The 16,297-nt window shown below is 49.9% G+C and overlaps 2 long non-coding RNA genes across 2 annotated transcripts; both read right to left on the bottom strand.

The window, feature by feature from the left end:
* Nucleotides 1–1,353: 1,353 nt before the first annotated feature.
* LOC129736410 (uncharacterized) lies at nt 1,354–7,102 on the bottom strand. Its single transcript, XR_008732969.1, has 2 exons — nt 4,011–7,102; nt 1,354–3,769 (listed from the first exon to the last, which is right to left on the bottom strand). It is a non-coding gene; the product is annotated as an uncharacterized LOC129736410 (long non-coding RNA).
* A 35-nt stretch (nt 7,103–7,137) lies between these two features.
* On the bottom strand, nt 7,138–15,846 carry LOC129736360 (uncharacterized). The gene is made up of 3 exons (XR_008732830.1): nt 15,373–15,846; nt 8,814–9,688; nt 7,138–7,899 (listed from the first exon to the last, which is right to left on the bottom strand). It is a non-coding gene; the product is annotated as an uncharacterized LOC129736360 (long non-coding RNA).
* Nucleotides 15,847–16,297: the final 451 nt, after the last annotated feature.

Genomic DNA, 16,297 nt, shown 5'->3' with positions numbered 1-16,297 from the left:
ACTGCTGCTGGTGTCGCACACCTGGGCTGCCATTCCCAGTGGGACCACTCTCCCACCTCGCAATAGCGTGGACGTGAGCATTAGGCCGAGTCATGGCTTTTAGACCCAGGCATGGAACCCCCTGGGTCACAGCTATTTGTGGGACCTGCTGTCCCACCCAACCTGCAGGTATCTTCTTGTGGGGAGCTCGAGTCAGCTGTTAGCTCTGCAGACCTTAGGAACTGTGGAAAGGAACACCCAAGAGAACTAGGTGGGAAGATTTCATTAGCATTTACCCTCAGAGACCTTTGGAAGTTTGTGGCTGCAATTTTCCTGCCTTCACTGCTTAATTTTACTTTCCTATGTAGCCACCTATGGGTCCTCAGGTTTCAGATTGTGAAATACTCAGTAATGCCATGGAGCACAAAGAAGGATCTTAAGATGCCTACCTTGCAATTACTGCCCTGTCGCTTCACTGTCTGCAAGGCCCCAGATTGGCCAGATAATACAGAGCCAAATAAACTCACCCACGGTCCACGTGGAAGCATGTGAACATCGTGGAGATCAGCCCAGGACCCTTCCCTGAGAGAATCACAGCCTCAGCCCGCACACCTTGCAGCCCTAGTTGTGCAACGTCACCGTTTATTGAGGGCATGGGGAACACCTTCGACTCCCTTGCATTTACACTACGGGTGTGCCTGTTTACCAACAAGCAGAACACTCCAGCCCTGTTTGGAAATGGCCATTTCATGCCCAGATGGAGGTTTGGGTGCTTGTGTCCTCATTGCTCTCCCTGATTCATGTTAACACCTTAAAGCTGCAGTGACTAGAGAGTAAAAACCGCTGCTGTGGTTCCCAAGCTTTTTGCATCAGAATACTCCTGGCAGTTTTTACAATGTCTTTGTAGCTCACAACTCACACAGCGCCAAAATTTTCATCGCAGAGCTTATTGAAAGCACAGCTTAACCTGCTACTGAAGTGGTGGCTACTCAGTCTGGCCCACAGATCGCCACTCATGTGTGCGTGACAGTCTGGGAGATACTCACGTGAGCTGAAATAGCACCGTTTGCTGCTTTGCATGCAAAATTGCAATGAAATCTGATCTCTTGTCTTACCCTGCAGGAAATAACTGGTGTATACCATGAGTTTAAGGAGTAGAAAATGTGGCACTACAAGAAAGAAATACTAGTTTAATGTTACTGTTACTTCATAACTGTTGGCCTCAGTGTCAGTGGTCATCACCACCCCTGCTGCGCTCTCTTTAAGTTCATTATACCTTTCCTAGACATGCTTTAGAAAACAAAGACGTACCTTCTCATGCTTCAAAATACCATCCTTGGCTTTCTGAAGTGCTGGAATTAATATCAGCTCAGCTCAGATCAAACAGGCTTTATTGGAAGCTAGAGCAGCAAAAGCAGTAAAAAACCCTGTGCTAAATATTAAATGCTTGTTAGGAAGCCAGTGGGAATTTCTCTACAGCAACCTGCAAACGTCACTCACAATATTTTCATAGCATCTTTTGCACTGCCTGGCAGAAATCTCCTTGTCCCTAACAGCCTCAGCCATGTTCAGACTACAGGCACACGTGAGGTGCTCCTCGTAGGGAAAATGTGAAGGGTTTGGGTTTTTTTTTTCTTCTCACTTGGGGTCACATTAGTTGGAGTCTGTCTGTCTTCTAATCCCTAAAACATGACACAGTTGCAATGAAGTGAGAGATCACAAGCATAACGTAAAACTGATCACTGTGTATAGATCCAGACTGCAGAAAGACTGAGTTTGCAGAATTTACTCACGTGCATAAAGTCAATGAAATCAGAGAGGCAGTGGGAGGGACAGAGGCCGTGTTAGCCCTGTCCTCCATTGCAGTTCTGCTTTGTGTTACTCACTGTTGTCTCAGATTAACGTCCTCAGCTGTGTGGGTTGAGGATGGCATTCCTGCCTTCCTGCCTCGTCACTGCTGCCAGCTGGCTGAGGATGTCCCCACGGCTCCTGCAAGCGCTCACAAGTGAGATGGAAAGTTTGGGTTTGCCCACATCACCGCATGGTTTGGGTTGGAAGGGACCTTTAAAGATCATCTAGTTCTGGCCCCCTTGTCATGGGCAGGGACACCGTGTTCATTGTTTGCTTTCAGTAGTCTGACTTTCTGGAAAGGGACCTGGGAGTATCTACATAACCGCTTTCCACTGGCAGAGAGACAGATGGGAAGGGAGGGGAAAGGCAAAAAGAAAGGGAATCCCCAGCAGAGGAGCAGCTGTGGGTGGTTATTAACTACAGCTGCTGTTTTTGAAGGGAAAGCCCTTCCCACAGCCTTGGTGGTAAACCAGGTTTCCCCTTTCCAGCCCTATGGGTCAACCCGAGGCTGAAAGTGAGTGCTGCAGCATGGATACCGTTTTCTGTGCCTCCCTTGGCTGAATCATGGGCCAATGCACTCACCACTGCCATGTGTCTGGTCCTGGTCTGCAAACTAAGCCAGAGCCAAGTCCAGCTGTGCGGGACTGACCTCAGTGTCCAGCTGGTGAGGTTCAGATCGCCGATCTTGAAGCATCTTCACCCAAGTCAGGGGGACGTTCTGCCAGGTTAATCTTAGTCGATCGCTCAGAGCTGCTTTAAAAAGAAATTTTGCATCACTCACTCAGCATGAAATGACCTTTACGTAGCTAGCGTTGGATTTACCCCTCAGTTGACATTTGCCCAGGAAGGACTGATCTGGCTGAAACCCTCAGGTCTGTGTTTCTCTTTCACCAGAGAGGTACATTCAAATCCCCAGTGATTAATTGTGCCAGAGACACAGGGGAAAGCCATACCCTCAGAGTGCCTTTTTCAGCCACACGCCCTTCCACGGCCTTTAATATTTTTTAGTTGTGATGAAGAGAGGCGTCTTGTCTGCTCGCACAGGGAAAGTAACAAATTGTTTGATTTTCTACCTTACACTTCATTGATGTTATCTCAGAGTTAAATGTTGTTACTGTTCTGCTGCATTTTGTATTAACAGCAAAGCTCTCTGTTCCCCTCGGGGAGAATAAACGAATCCCACGTAACATTTGCGGACCAGAAGGAAGGGGCGACAGATGTGCGGTTCCCTCCTGCGGCTTGCTTTGCTGGCTGTCATCTTGTGGCTGAACACCGCGGTGGCAGTGACAACGCCAGTCCCACCTGAGATATCTCTTGCCACCTGGATGGTAGGATACTCAGTGGGTGATTTCGCGTGACTTTGAGAAGAGAGGCTGGTTTAAACCTAACAAAGTTCCCCAGGGCACACGCAGCATGATCTTGTGAACTCTGGTATTTGCAGCCTGAACGTGCTGATGGTTCTCTGCAGATAGGAACCGCCAGGGCTTTACCAGCAGAGTTAGGGGAGGAAACTGTGAGTCAGGCAACCGTAGTTCACTTGATGTGTTGTCTACCTGCCTCTTCGAGCACAACTTCTGCCCGTAAAGTATGCTTTTACGGTAAGTCTTCTGACTAGCGTTTCAGTTATCTCTGCTCTCTACTGATTGCCAAGGGCCACGCTGGCTTCGCAGGAGAACGTGACTCAGCACTGCCGGTGTGTTACAGTGCCCTGGTGATATAGAATGACAAACATCCTTATTCCTGTGCATGTGGGACATAGTCCTGCAAAGTGTCTCCTGCGTAAACAACTCCAATCCCCAGTAGTTCTAGCCAGGAAATTTTTTCTGCTGCTACTTTTTCAGATATGCGAGTTAAATCGGCATTCTTGAAAAACAACAGAAGTATGACAGGGGATTTTTCCTATGCTCACTCTGGTTCAGGAGTCTTTTATGGAGCCTTCCTGGAAAAGAAACAGGGGAAACAGTGGGTTTTGTGATGTAGAAAATAAACAGCAAAAAGAACAAAGTAGCTTGATGTTTTCCCAGATGCGAGAGAGTGCAAGAGACAATAAAAAGCAAGGAAATGCGTATTACTGCTTGTGGCAGGACTAGTAGCGAACTATTGTAAAAGCTGGGTTATCTCCAGTAATATCTGGGCTCCTGTTTTTCAGGGGATGCTGTAGTGGCCTAGAAGGTCCTTACTTGCAGGGTCCTGGTACCGCTGGCTTTCAGAAACCTTCACAGAAAACCCTTGCTCAGCTTGTACTGCAAGTAAAAAAAATGAACAAGGTATTGGGATCCATAAGGAATATGAGGGAAAATAATGATTAAATGTAAGTAGAGGGGCAGGTCCCCCAGGAACCCCAAGTGTGGTGGGTAATCTTGTCTCTAAAAGAGCAGCATTAAACAGTGATAGGAACAACCAAACATCAAGGAAAAGCTCTCCTTGGAGGAAGCAAGAGCTATAAAAGAAATATGTAAAATTACGAACACCACAGAGAAAGCAGATGGAGAGTTTCTGCTCTTCTTGTCTTTAGTGATGTGAAGGGATATTAAACCTGAATTTTTCATGCCAATAGCGGGAGAAATGTTTCTGTGCCTTGTGTAAGTGGAGCGTGGTGCTCAATGCCACAAGAAACCTTTCAAGACAAGAACTTAGAAAGATGCAGAACGGGATGGCAGTTTTATAGGGCAACATTAGCAGCTTTCAAAATTAACTCATACGACAATTTTGAAGATTATTTTTTTTCATGTCAACCAAATGCCAACTGTCAGAACTCAGGATCAGATCCATATGTAGAGAAGACAGATGACTGGCCCACCTCTGCACTCATGGGCCACCCCTGACACGCTGTATCCTCGCTAGAGGCAAGACGCAGGGCAGGATGGGCGCCTGCTCTGACCCTGCAGGGCAATACCCACATTTTCCTTCAGAGATGAGAATGAGCTGGGCCACAACTGAGTGCCAGAAGGGGCCTGCGGGAAGGGGCCTGCAGGAAGGAAAAGTGGCTGGATCAGGGTAGCGGAGGTCAATGGCTCCATCTGGGCCAGTTTCTTAATAGACTCCATCAAGACACTGTCCCAACATAAGGACAACCCATAAAACAGGGATGTCAGATCTCTCCCGTTGCTCCTAAATGATACGGCATTTATTCCTCCAAGTCTGCCACGGTAGCAGAGCTTCTCCTGGCTCTAAGACATTTCTCAGCACATTAGACATGCCGCAGATGTATCTGCGTTTAACCCAGTTTCTTCTTGGTGCTGTCAGTATCCAGTAAAAAGGCTGTGTAAAATTAAAAGCTCTTGCTTCTGTATCTGGAGTGAGCACATTTTATCAGATAGCAGCTTATTCTGGTGAAGTGGAGTACATTAATACCTGAGTCATCAGGGGCTCTGGGTTTTTTTATGTCAGCTTTCCAGGCTAGCTTTGTTATGTGCAGCACTCCCTTTGAATTCGGCCACTGCCACCCCGACACTACAAAAGGAGGGATTCTGGTGGGATGCTTTCAGGGAAGTGTAATGGGAAACAGTCTGGTCTGAGCGGCAACTCCAGTGTCATCAGCCATGGACTCAAACAGGGCTTCGCTTTTCAATTAAATGGTGACATGGGAAGCTGCTGGAAAACACAGCCGGAGAGTCTCCTGTTTGGCAACAAGGAATCACTGTGTACAGACCAGGTGCGTCCAATGCACATGGAATTCACCTATAGCATTTACAGCACCTAAATCATCCCCAGGGATTAAGATGCTTTATCAAGCCCCGCAGCTTTGCTGGGTCTGTTAAGACTTCTCTTCCAGCCCATAGACTCTCTAGTCCTGCTGCCCTTTGAGATACTCCCGAAGAAGTTCCTCCCTCTCTCTCATTTGTTTCTTCTGTCTACATCACACCCTGGGAGTTTTCACCAGTATGACACACACCGTTTTACTGCTGACTAATATTTACCTCTCTTTTATTGGCTTCTCTCTGTTTGCCTCCACCATTTAGGCTTGAGGACCTACCACCTCGAGCTGACCATCTCCTCAGCAATATTTGATGTTAGACCTCCTGGCCACTGTAACACAACACAGCCAAAAATCAATCATTTTCCTTCCCAGACCTCACTGTTTCCAACCATTCTGCTATCCCAAAAGCAGCAAAACATCTTGACTTTACTGGATTTTCGTGTGCTGGGCACTGTCTGGCAGAGGGCCATACACTTGCCTACAAGCAGGCAGACAATATGCAACCCAACTGTTTTAAAAATGACTTCTCCTGAGTGCATCCTTTTCATCTGAGCACGCATGAGAGGAGGTGTTTGAACTCCAGGAACAAGTGCCTGCTAGAGTTGCCACCCCACAGCCATGCAGTAAATTCGTTTTTTTTGCAAAATGAGCAGGGGATCAGGACCTCCTGTCCTTTATTCCCACCTTTTCCTGTGCTAACTTGCTCATTTTGGAACAATTCTTTCTTTAACTCAGGCAAACGAAAATCTCTTGTTTCTAAGACTACTTGTGAGTCAGGTTGTGCAGTTTCAAAGCAAGTGATGATGTGGAGTGAGAAACAGAAAAAAGTACAGAAAAAACAGACCAAGTTGGTGGTATCTAAAGAAGGTGTCAAGCAAGCAGGGTTGGGATCTTAGAGAGTTTTAGAGATATGAATTTGATTCTGGTTTTAGCACGGAGTTCAGTACAGATCTTATTTTAAAGATCAGAGATAAAGGCCCTGAACGATAGATGTTTTTCAGCTTTGCTCTGGTCTGGGCTGCAAGGTCCACTGGTAGAGGGTATGGCCACAGGAATCCCAACCGAGTAACGTACAGGCAGTCGAGCTAACTTGGTGTTATCTTCGGTATCACGCACATAGCGCTGAGAGGAAAAGCACACACCTTTGTGTGCTTTAGAATTCGACAGCCGAGAGGCTGTGGAAGCACATGAGTGCCTGGATTAAGCCGAGGGAGCAGCGCACGGTCCCCCCCCCAGCAGCTCTCTGACCGGTGCCTCGGTCCCCCCCCCGCCCATCCCTGCCCTCGGCTGGAAATCCCAGGGGTTAAAGCACGTGGAGACCACAAGGATGGTTCCTTTCCTCTACGGGCATGATTCTGTAGGAATAGGTAATAGCTGTTATCAGGAGAGTGATCTGCGTGGAAAGCATCGACATGCCTTTAAGCACACGGTTCCTCTTCTCGTGTCTTACCTTGCTTCTGCCCTGAGCTCACCCCAGCTCCAACGTGGCTGCCGCCGTTTGAGTCAGCTCAGAGCGTTCCCCGCAAGCGCTCTGCGCCACAGCAGATGGCAGCCTGTCCCCAGGCTCGGCGGCGGAGCTGCCGGCACTTCAGGCAGCGCGGGTCTCCTCTTGGCAGCGGTGCCTGCTCGCCCCGGTAGAAGGCTCCGTGTGAACCCAGCCACTGGATCAAAGCAGCTGGAGACAGAAACAGGACCGCAGCCACCTCTTGCAGGGCTTGGCTCCTCACCGGGGGCCGGATCAGCTCTCGCACCACCTCTCTATTCATCTAGGACAGCGTTTCCCTTCCAACTTACGACAAGGGTTCAAACGCAAAGTAATTAAAAATCCATGCTAATTCATTGCCTCACCTTGACAGCAACCCATAAGAGAAAACACATCACGCTTTGTGAGTAGTACGTCAAAATCAAAGTGACATTTCTCAGCGCCTGAGACATTCGTGCTGTACTGAAGAGCAGCTCTGTGGCAGGCCTGCCGCGGCTGGCTGTGTGAGCCGTGCTGGGAGAGGCCTCGCGCTACTTCATCTGCCCGTGACTGCTCAGAAGAGCCTCAGATACGCGCTGCGGATTTACCTGGCCTGGAAAGCAAGGAGCAAAGCCACCATCAGTCTTCCATCCTGCCCCTTCTTATTCCCTGCTCTGAGAGCCAGAACAGGGATGTTTATTGGGACGGGGTTTTTTGAGATGACCAGAGCCACACCAGGCTCTTCCTGATACCCTCTGGATCCCGTGGAAGCATTTCTCAGTGCCATGTGAAAACTCCCTTGTCCGTACTGTGACGTTACACCTACTGACCGGTGTTACTCATTCCTAGTGGTCTGTTTCACAAGCATCAGAAAGGGGCAAAGATGCCGTCTCCTGGGAAGGTGCTCCTGGTGCAAATGCAAAAGACGACAGATTTACTTCTGTGTAGCCTCTGCCTTCGATTCCTACTTTTTATCCTGCTTCTGTTCTCACAAAGTATGTTAATGGCATCCAGATGCTTATTAACACGTCCCACATAACAACCAGAGACAGGAAATACAGGCCAGATGAGGCACATAACAGCCTGAACAATGGTTAAGAGAGATGAGACAGATTCAGAGTCAGCAGGGCCAAGTAACATTTACTCTGGGGCCTTCAAGAAACTAATCAGATGGTTGTCAGCGAAAACCTTTATAAAAACTCTAGGGGATGGGGGAGGTCCCACAGGAGCGGAAAGCCTATTATCAATACCTAGGGGGACACCCAAATACAGCATTAGTTAATCTTAAAGGCCCACACAATCCCAAAGCAACCGTTACGGGCTTACAAAACCAAGCCATGTCTAACCAAGCCCGTTTCTGTCTTTGAGAAGGTAGCTGGGCCAGCAGCTGGGAAAGGGAAGCCACCAAAGTGCTGCATCTTCCCTTGAACACCACCGGCTCACGTGGCCACCAAAGGAAACGGTCCAGACAACATTACTACGAGGTGAACAGGCAAGTTGTTCATGCTCAAGGTGTAACGTTCATCACGCCCCTGGTTCTGTATGACCCTGACAGCTGCTGCCATGGGAACGTTGCCTCCCCAAGTCTGGCCGAAGAGGCAGGAGGCTGTATTTCTCTGTGCGTACTGCGAGGGATGGGAGATGTGGGGGAAAGTTCCTTTCACACAGGAAACCACCATCAGTGCCGCGATGACCCCAGTTTCCTACCTTATACTCAAGGTCTTGGCATTCATGAGCATCTTTTCCTTACAAGACACATGTGCCACTCACCCCCAGTTCAGCTGTTAAAGAAACACATAAAATACTCTTCCAGCAACCTACCCAGCCCGCAGAGGCTGCTGCAGACCGCTGCTTACATCTGTCCCTCTGAGGAGCCTTTTCATCCTCTTGAAAGCTGCCCTCTTCTTCCCCAGCTGTCAGAGAAATCTGGCTAACTAAAAATCTCGAGGACATTATACTGCGGTTCTCCCATCTTCCCGGCTGCATTCATTATTAATAGCTCATCATTAAATTTTAATAAATGGAGTATCAGAGGTTTAAGGCTCGTTAGGCGCCATTCCACCCTTTTTTTCTTCTATGTACACTTGTTGGGCAAGCTCATTCAGTGTCATGCAGGGGAAGCTGCCGGGCGGTAACAGGCGTACCTTTTGCAGAAAGTTGTAGCACCTTTATCTCCAGACTGCGGAAGTGCTTGGAATACAAAAGCTTTTGCTTTGAGGTTTTTTTTTTCTAGAAGTAAACAAAAAAACCCCAAAACCCAAAGAGCAGGTAAGTCTTCAGTCTCAACTTGCTCTTCAGTTTACTTCATTAGAGTGGGAGCTGATGAATTCTAGCTCCATTAGTGAGTTGGTTTCCCAGGGAAGATGGGAGCAGCTTGGCTGTGTAGGACCGTTGGGCTGCGTAGGACTGGTCCTGAGCAGGGTCTGTGCCCTGAGGAGCAGTGAATTAGTGGTGCTGCAGGAGAACTGAGATGCTTCTCAATGGGCAGAAACGTACTGAAACAAAGAACCACCAGGATATTTTTCCTCAGTGGAGGAGGCGCTAGGACCCTTTGGAGGGGCATACAGCATGAGGACACAGGCAGGGACCTGCTCGCTTCACTCAGCAAGTGGAGGGCTTCGGGGAGGAGGACATCGCGAAGCTGAAGACACCATTCAGGAAGCGGGAGCAAGAACTCTGGCCATCTGGCAAACAGCCTACGAAAAAACATCAAAAGGACTCTTTATCGTGGAGAACGCAAGGCTGAGAAGAGACACACTTATAGCCTTCAGCTGTGTAAAAGCCTGCTGGAAGGAGGGAGAAAAAACTATTGCCTCCACATCCTCAGGGGGGAACAAGCAGTAATGTGCTAAAGCTTTCCTTCGGGGGGGCTTTAGGTTCACCATGAGGAGCAATTTTTCACTGGAAGGATAGTTGAACAGAGGAACAGGCTGCCTAGAGAGGTTGTGGAGTCTCCGTTACCGCAGATTTGGAAAGGGTAAGCGGGCTGAATGCTTACGAGCGGGATTTGGGTAGAACTGACCCTGCCATGGGGCAGGCCAACACAGGGAGGAGCTTCCCATGGGTCCACGATTATCTTATCAACAATGCATTTTAAAACCAGCTGATACAAAGAAGCTCACATCTAAAATTTGTGGGAAAAAATCCTGTTTGATGCAACCTAGGAACTCTTCCTGGGTTTTTTTGGTTTGTTTCCCTCCCTCCTTGAAATAGTAAGGAAATTCCAGAGACACCGAGGTACTCAAAAAAGAGCAAGAACTGTAGTGTTAGACTAGCTCATCTGACATCCATACTGAGCAAAATAAAGGGAAAGCTGATCAGAGCTCACACATAAAGGAAAATAACATGCCAATCAAGTTTGATTGGTTGTTTTTTTTTTTTTTTAAAAGAAAAACTCACATCTGGCAAGCCTGCTTGCCTCCTTTGAGATAACAAGTTTGGCGGATAAAAGGCCAAGTCATAATGGTGTTTTGTAAGATATTTGACTCAGTATGGAGTGACATTATGATTAAAAGATTAGCACTCTCCCCTATCAGAAAGAGCCCACGTTAAACGGCTTAGCTGACAGCTCTCCCATGGAGGCTCTGCCACAGATGGGACAGACTCAGCCCAGAGTTACCTGGCCCTGACCCTGCTCGGCATCGCTGCTCAGGGTCTGGGGGCAAATGTAAGAGGACCACTGACAGTGTGTGTACGGGCTGTAAGGATCTGCCAAGCAGCAAGTTGGGCTAAGGAAAGTAATCTAGAAACTGCTGCTGTGCAGAACACACTGGAGGCATTGCTTTTTTATATATATATATTTTTTTTTTTGGAGTACTAAGAGCAAAGGTGGGTTAAATACCCCCACCCTGGGGACTCCCACAGCTGCTCCTCTCTTCCTCTGCTGCGTCCTGGGGAAGCCAACCTCTGACATCCCACCTTTATGCTTCTGCAGCATGAATTCGCACCAAAATTACAGTCTGAAAGATTATTTGGGGCCAACACAGCCTCTTGCGTGATTGTATTCAGCATATTTTTTGCTGCAGAAACAGAAATACAGCCTGGCTTTATTAACCGTTAGCCTATAAAGATAAAAATATAACAAAATGCAGACACATATGGTCTATAAATACATTTATGCTGTTGTGAGGAACGCTAGTCCCAGGCCTCCATGGTATGAAAAACACTCCACTGTGTAAATACTGCATGATCAGCAATATTGTTTTAAGGATGGGGGGGCGGGGGGTGTTTTTCCTTTAGGGCTGGCACAGCCGCTAGCCAAGCCCCCGCTTTTGCCAAGGCACTCGGCCCCAGCTTTGCCTGGCAGGCACCTGCCAGGAGCTGCCAAGGAGTGTGACATGAGCCCTGATTCATCGACGCCCAAAGGCGCTCGCACACACCTTCTGCTTCTCCTGCTCAGGAACAGGCGGGGTGAGATTTCCAAGCGATAAAGAGTGACGCTGGCAGAAACGCTGAGTAACACTGCAAACACCCGGAGCGATGGTGGAGCTGAGGTCTCCGGCATTGCTTACCCTGCCTTTCAGGAAAGCTGCTCTGAAACCACTTTTAATATGAATAAGTGGAAAAGCATTGGATATCCGTGCTCTTCTAATGTTATGCAGCATTTAAAAGAACTGCTGGTTGATTCAACTTCCCTTCAGAAGTCAAGCAAGCTAATTAAACGAACCAAGGGCCTGGCCACTTTGCTCTGCAGAGCCTGGGACTGGCTTTGCCCAGCCGGCTGCTGTGACTAGAGGCTGTGGGGAAGGGGCAGGAGATGGGAGAGGTGCCGCAGCCCTGCGACCCATCTCGGACAATGTTTATTCTCCAGCAATGGTGGAGGGTGGCACCACAGGTTTATCCTGTGATTCGACCCATGGACACGTCTCCATCACAGGGCAACACTCCATGGAAAGGCAAACTGGGCAGGCGAGACCACGACCCCTCAATCCACAGTTAAAGGCCCTTAATCCCTTGGAAGTCCTATTGTAGGGGGTTGTCCCAGCAAAATGGAAGTGGGCATGCCTGCATCCCAGTCCTGCAGAGGAGTCTTTTGAAAATGTCAGCCACTGTGCCAACTAGAAGCACAGGCCAGAGAGGAAAAAAAGAGGCCAATTAAAAAGCCAGGTTGTCTCTGCATTGCTCAGGGCTAACAGAACAGATGATGGCATCACTGGAAGCTGCGTTTGCCTTTAATTGTCCTTGTTCCACTGAATAACTAATTCTCTCCTCCTCCCACACGACAGGGAAAAAAAAAAAAAGCCTGGTTTTTTTGGAAAGGATGAGTTGACTCAATTCCTTTCCTACAGCATATGACAGCAAGCTGCAGTTTTTAGCTTGCATCCAGGCAAGTTTAGAATATTGCTGCATGCATTTGTTTTGTTTCAAATCTTCTGGGATCAGTTAAAAATATTATTTTGGAGAGAAGAGGATATGGAAGCACTAAAGGCTTCAGCTCCTCCTAAATTGCCACCGACCAAAGGGAATAGCATGGGTAAATCCCGTTTGCAAGGTGGTCGTATCAAAAAGTTATTTCACAGGTGTCAGAGGGCTGGGACATGGGGGGCACTGGGGACAAAGCGGATCCCCTCAGCCTGGAGATGAAACACTGGGCTTACCACGACTCATCCTTCATGTGGCTGTTTCGCAGGAAAGCCATTGCTCTTCCCTTATCCTTGACCAGCTCACATTTCCAGCATTTTCCAGGAGAGACTAAAGGGAAACCCTACCTAGACTGAAGGATAATGACTGAAAACCCCTCCCAAACACATTTTGCAGGGCCCCAGTCCAGCCAACGTGGTTCAGTGCATTAAAAGTCACGTATTTCAATAGAAACACACAGAGAAATAGTCATAACCCCAGTGAACATGACTGAGAAGCTGTCAGATAAAACAGCTCAGCGAAAAGTTGATCTGATTTAATATATTATCTTTTTTTTGGGGGTGGGGGGGTGGGAGAGGAGAGTTGAAGCAGAAACAAATCCAAGGACAAAGACAATGAGCTATAAAGAAGCAGACAGAATGATCTTGGGAGTTGTTAGTGAAGAATACGCGTAAGGAAGCTACACCTCCCACCCCCGAGTGATGTAACCATGCACTGCGCCTTCCTCCGCTGTCCTGGCATTTCCTACCTGCCCCTCCGTGCCCTCCTGCCGCTCACGCTCTCGTGGGGAATCCTGCGGAGCCTGGCACATGCTGGGGTGGGGTGGGGGGGAAGACTTTTAATGAGGCCTTCCCACTAGGAAGAGGAAAACCAGACAATCCTGGCCGAGTTGTAAGTCCAAAGGGCTCTTCCCTCACTGTATTTTTGAAAGGCAGCGGATCCGCAGCAGCGAGCTCAGCACAGAGCTGTCCTTATGCACACAGGCAGAGGAGCAGATTAATGGTTCGCTCCTGCCTCAGAGCTCTTTAGTGACACTAAATCAGCAAAAAAGCATTGAAAATAAAAACATCGCAATATTGCAGGTGTTGCCAAATCACAGAGGAGTTGCCTCTGCCACCAGGAAAGTGCTTCTCTAGTGGATCCATCAGGTCACTCGTGCCCACACAGAGGACGGGAGAGGTCCCAGCCCCTGCACAGGAGCGATGGGTGCTCAGTGGGGGTGGCAGAACCGAGTCTTTGCTGGTGCCTTCACTGCAGCAGAGCCAGGCAAACCTCTCAGGCATTGGTGCTGGTTCCTATTGCCAGCCCTGTGAGGGGCAGCAGGACCAGGATGGAGAGCCGGCCGTGCCAGCAGCCAAACCAAGTGGCTTGGAGCAGGCCGGCAGCTCCTGACTGCCAGAGCTGGCACTTTGCCCCCGGTTACTAATCCTCACCACCCCCACCACCCCCCGCACCTAACCTGATCCCACACAGGCTTGTGCCTGCACCAGGCAGGGCAAACCGGGCCTGCGCCTGCAAAGTCGCCTGCAGAAAGGGCCGTATCTGCCAGGGCTGTAGGGAGGAGGACGGGCAGCAGCTCGCAGGGGAACCAGGGCAGGAACACAAAGATTCAGGCACTGGGGCTTAGGCCAACACTGTTCCCTACTGATGCACAGCCTCTGACGTGCCCAAAACCACCGGTCCCACTCCAAGTGCTGCGGTCCCCGAGGCCGGGATGGGACAGCTGCTCCCACAGCGACAGCTTCGACTTGAGGGAATCAAAGAACTTTTCCCCTGCTCTTTTAAATCTTTTGCTGTCAGGAGGGAGGCAGGACCAGAGGGACAAGCAGGACCACCCAGCATGGCTGTTCCTTGTGCAGTAGCACCCACTGACATTCCCCAGCTCAGCTGGTGTCACTGGGATCGTTGTCACCAGGGGATACTGCACCAAAACAGCAGCTCGATGCGGGGCTGTTCTCTGCAAGAAAATGGGGTCCCGAGCTCTTGCTGCTGCTGCCCTGGAAGAGGCACCAGGGGAGGGACAGGCTCACTGCCACCTGTGTGGGCCCCCGAGTCACAGCAACCATCGTGGCTCCCACCAAGATGCTTCCCCACATCTTTTACACAGGATGCACAACAAGGTGTGCATGAGCGATCTCCTACAGCCACCAGAACCTTGGAAGCTGCATTTCCAGGATCACCACAACCCTGGTGTTAAAAGCTGAGCACTAGAATTAGACAAGCTTTGCCGGTGTTTTTACAGAAAAGGAAGGAGGGATCGCGGGAGCCCAGGCTGCGACCAGGAAGCCTGGTCTAATTTAACAGCAGCCAGGCTTAACCCCGTCTGAAAGGCAGCAGGCAGGTAGGCAGCTGTAGTCATGATTTACATTGCAGAACTCAAACTGTATTTTTAGAATCCATCCTGGAAAGCTTCTCTTCAGAAAGAGATCAAGTATGCCACAGCAGGGTCATTATGGGATTTGCAGAGTACCTCCAAACAGGGGATGGCTGCTTGAGTGACTTTGTTATGTCATTAAATCTCCTGGGATACCAGCCTTGTTCCCATGGGTGTAACGAGCCTCGCGCGGATGGGATTAGAAACCCTCATCCCACACGCTCGCGGTGTTGCTGGAACCCAGCGGCTGAGTCAGCAAAGGGAAGCGGCCGGGCTCCCCAGGCCTTCCTGGGGAAAGCCCCCAGCAAGCCCCCAGCGCCAGCCTCCTGCCCTGCGGTGAGCCAGCTCGCCCAGCTGCTCCGCTTCTGCTCGGGGAATGAAGCTTTCATGAGCCAGCTGCTGGGCCAAGCTGCTGCCTTTTACCAGGCTTAAATCCGTGCAATTTCCTACAGCTGAAAAGCAAATTAGCTCATTAAATCACCTGCATTACACACCTCACCAGGTACCATGCAGAACAGCGCGGCCGATCGTGCCAGCCGACAGCGGGACGCTGCCCGCTCAGCCCCGACGTGCAGCATCCCCGAGCTCTTGGGGCCAAAGGGCCTCCGCTTACACCCACGTGCAACCCCCGCCAGCACCACATACCTGCAGGGAGCCCCGCAGAGCTGCGCTCTCCCTCTGCTGCTGGCACCGCCGATGCCTCTTTCCACGCCTCTGAAAGGGGGTTCGGGCCGTGGGTCCGCAGGGGCTGGTCCGGCTGCACACAGTCAACAGCCCCAATGCCAGCGCGTCACCACCCAGCGCTGCAAAGGCTTCAAGGTGCAGGGCGCTTACATCAGCTGGCTGCACTCAAAGGGATCGTTTTACTCCAACATTCATTTCACAGTTTAGAGACTACAAGACCTTCTATTTAAATTATTCATTAAGGCACAGAAGCCCAGGCAGAACTCAGACAGGGAACCGCAGCCACTGCTCCTAGTCAGCCTGTGCGGCGCACGGGAAGTGTTCCCCAACTACCCAGCCGCCACCGTCCTGCTCGTGACAGCGGGATTTCCGTGTCGCAGCCACTCGAACGCCCACATTCTGCCCTTGTAAGAACCGGATTAAGCCCAGCTTGGGTCCAGAAAAGCATGCAACAGGCAGAGCGCACAGGGCACGCTCCTGAGGGCTGCCATAGCATACTGTACCCAGGGAAACACCAGTTCTGCTAAGGCAGCACCCTCTCCCGGGGAGTTTCTTTGTATTTTTTTCGGGGGTGGGGGCAAAGAAGTATAATGAAAGCCTAATGTATCATCTTAATGGGGCAGAGGCTTAATGATGGTCTGTGTGTTGGGCATGAACCTCTTCTTCCCCCCTCCAGGCGTCAGTTGTGCATGTTCCCACCTGCACGACTGGCACCGGGGCAGCACCCAGCCACGCCTCCAGCACGGGGCCATGCACTGCTGTCACCTGTCCACTACCCTCCCCTTCTCAACCTGTTTTCACTGTTTGTGTTACTCACACCGCTTTGTAGCTTTCACCGTGTCCTTTTCTGATATTTCATATCCTCGTAGCCAGCGAGATCACAATC

This window comes from Falco cherrug, chromosome 6 (assembly GCF_023634085.1).
Source record: "Falco cherrug isolate bFalChe1 chromosome 6, bFalChe1.pri, whole genome shotgun sequence".
NCBI classification, from domain to species: domain Eukaryota; kingdom Metazoa; phylum Chordata; class Aves; order Falconiformes; family Falconidae; genus Falco; species Falco cherrug.
The sequence above is the reverse complement of the archived record's forward strand: the minus strand, read 5'-3'. Positions and strand labels throughout refer to the sequence as shown.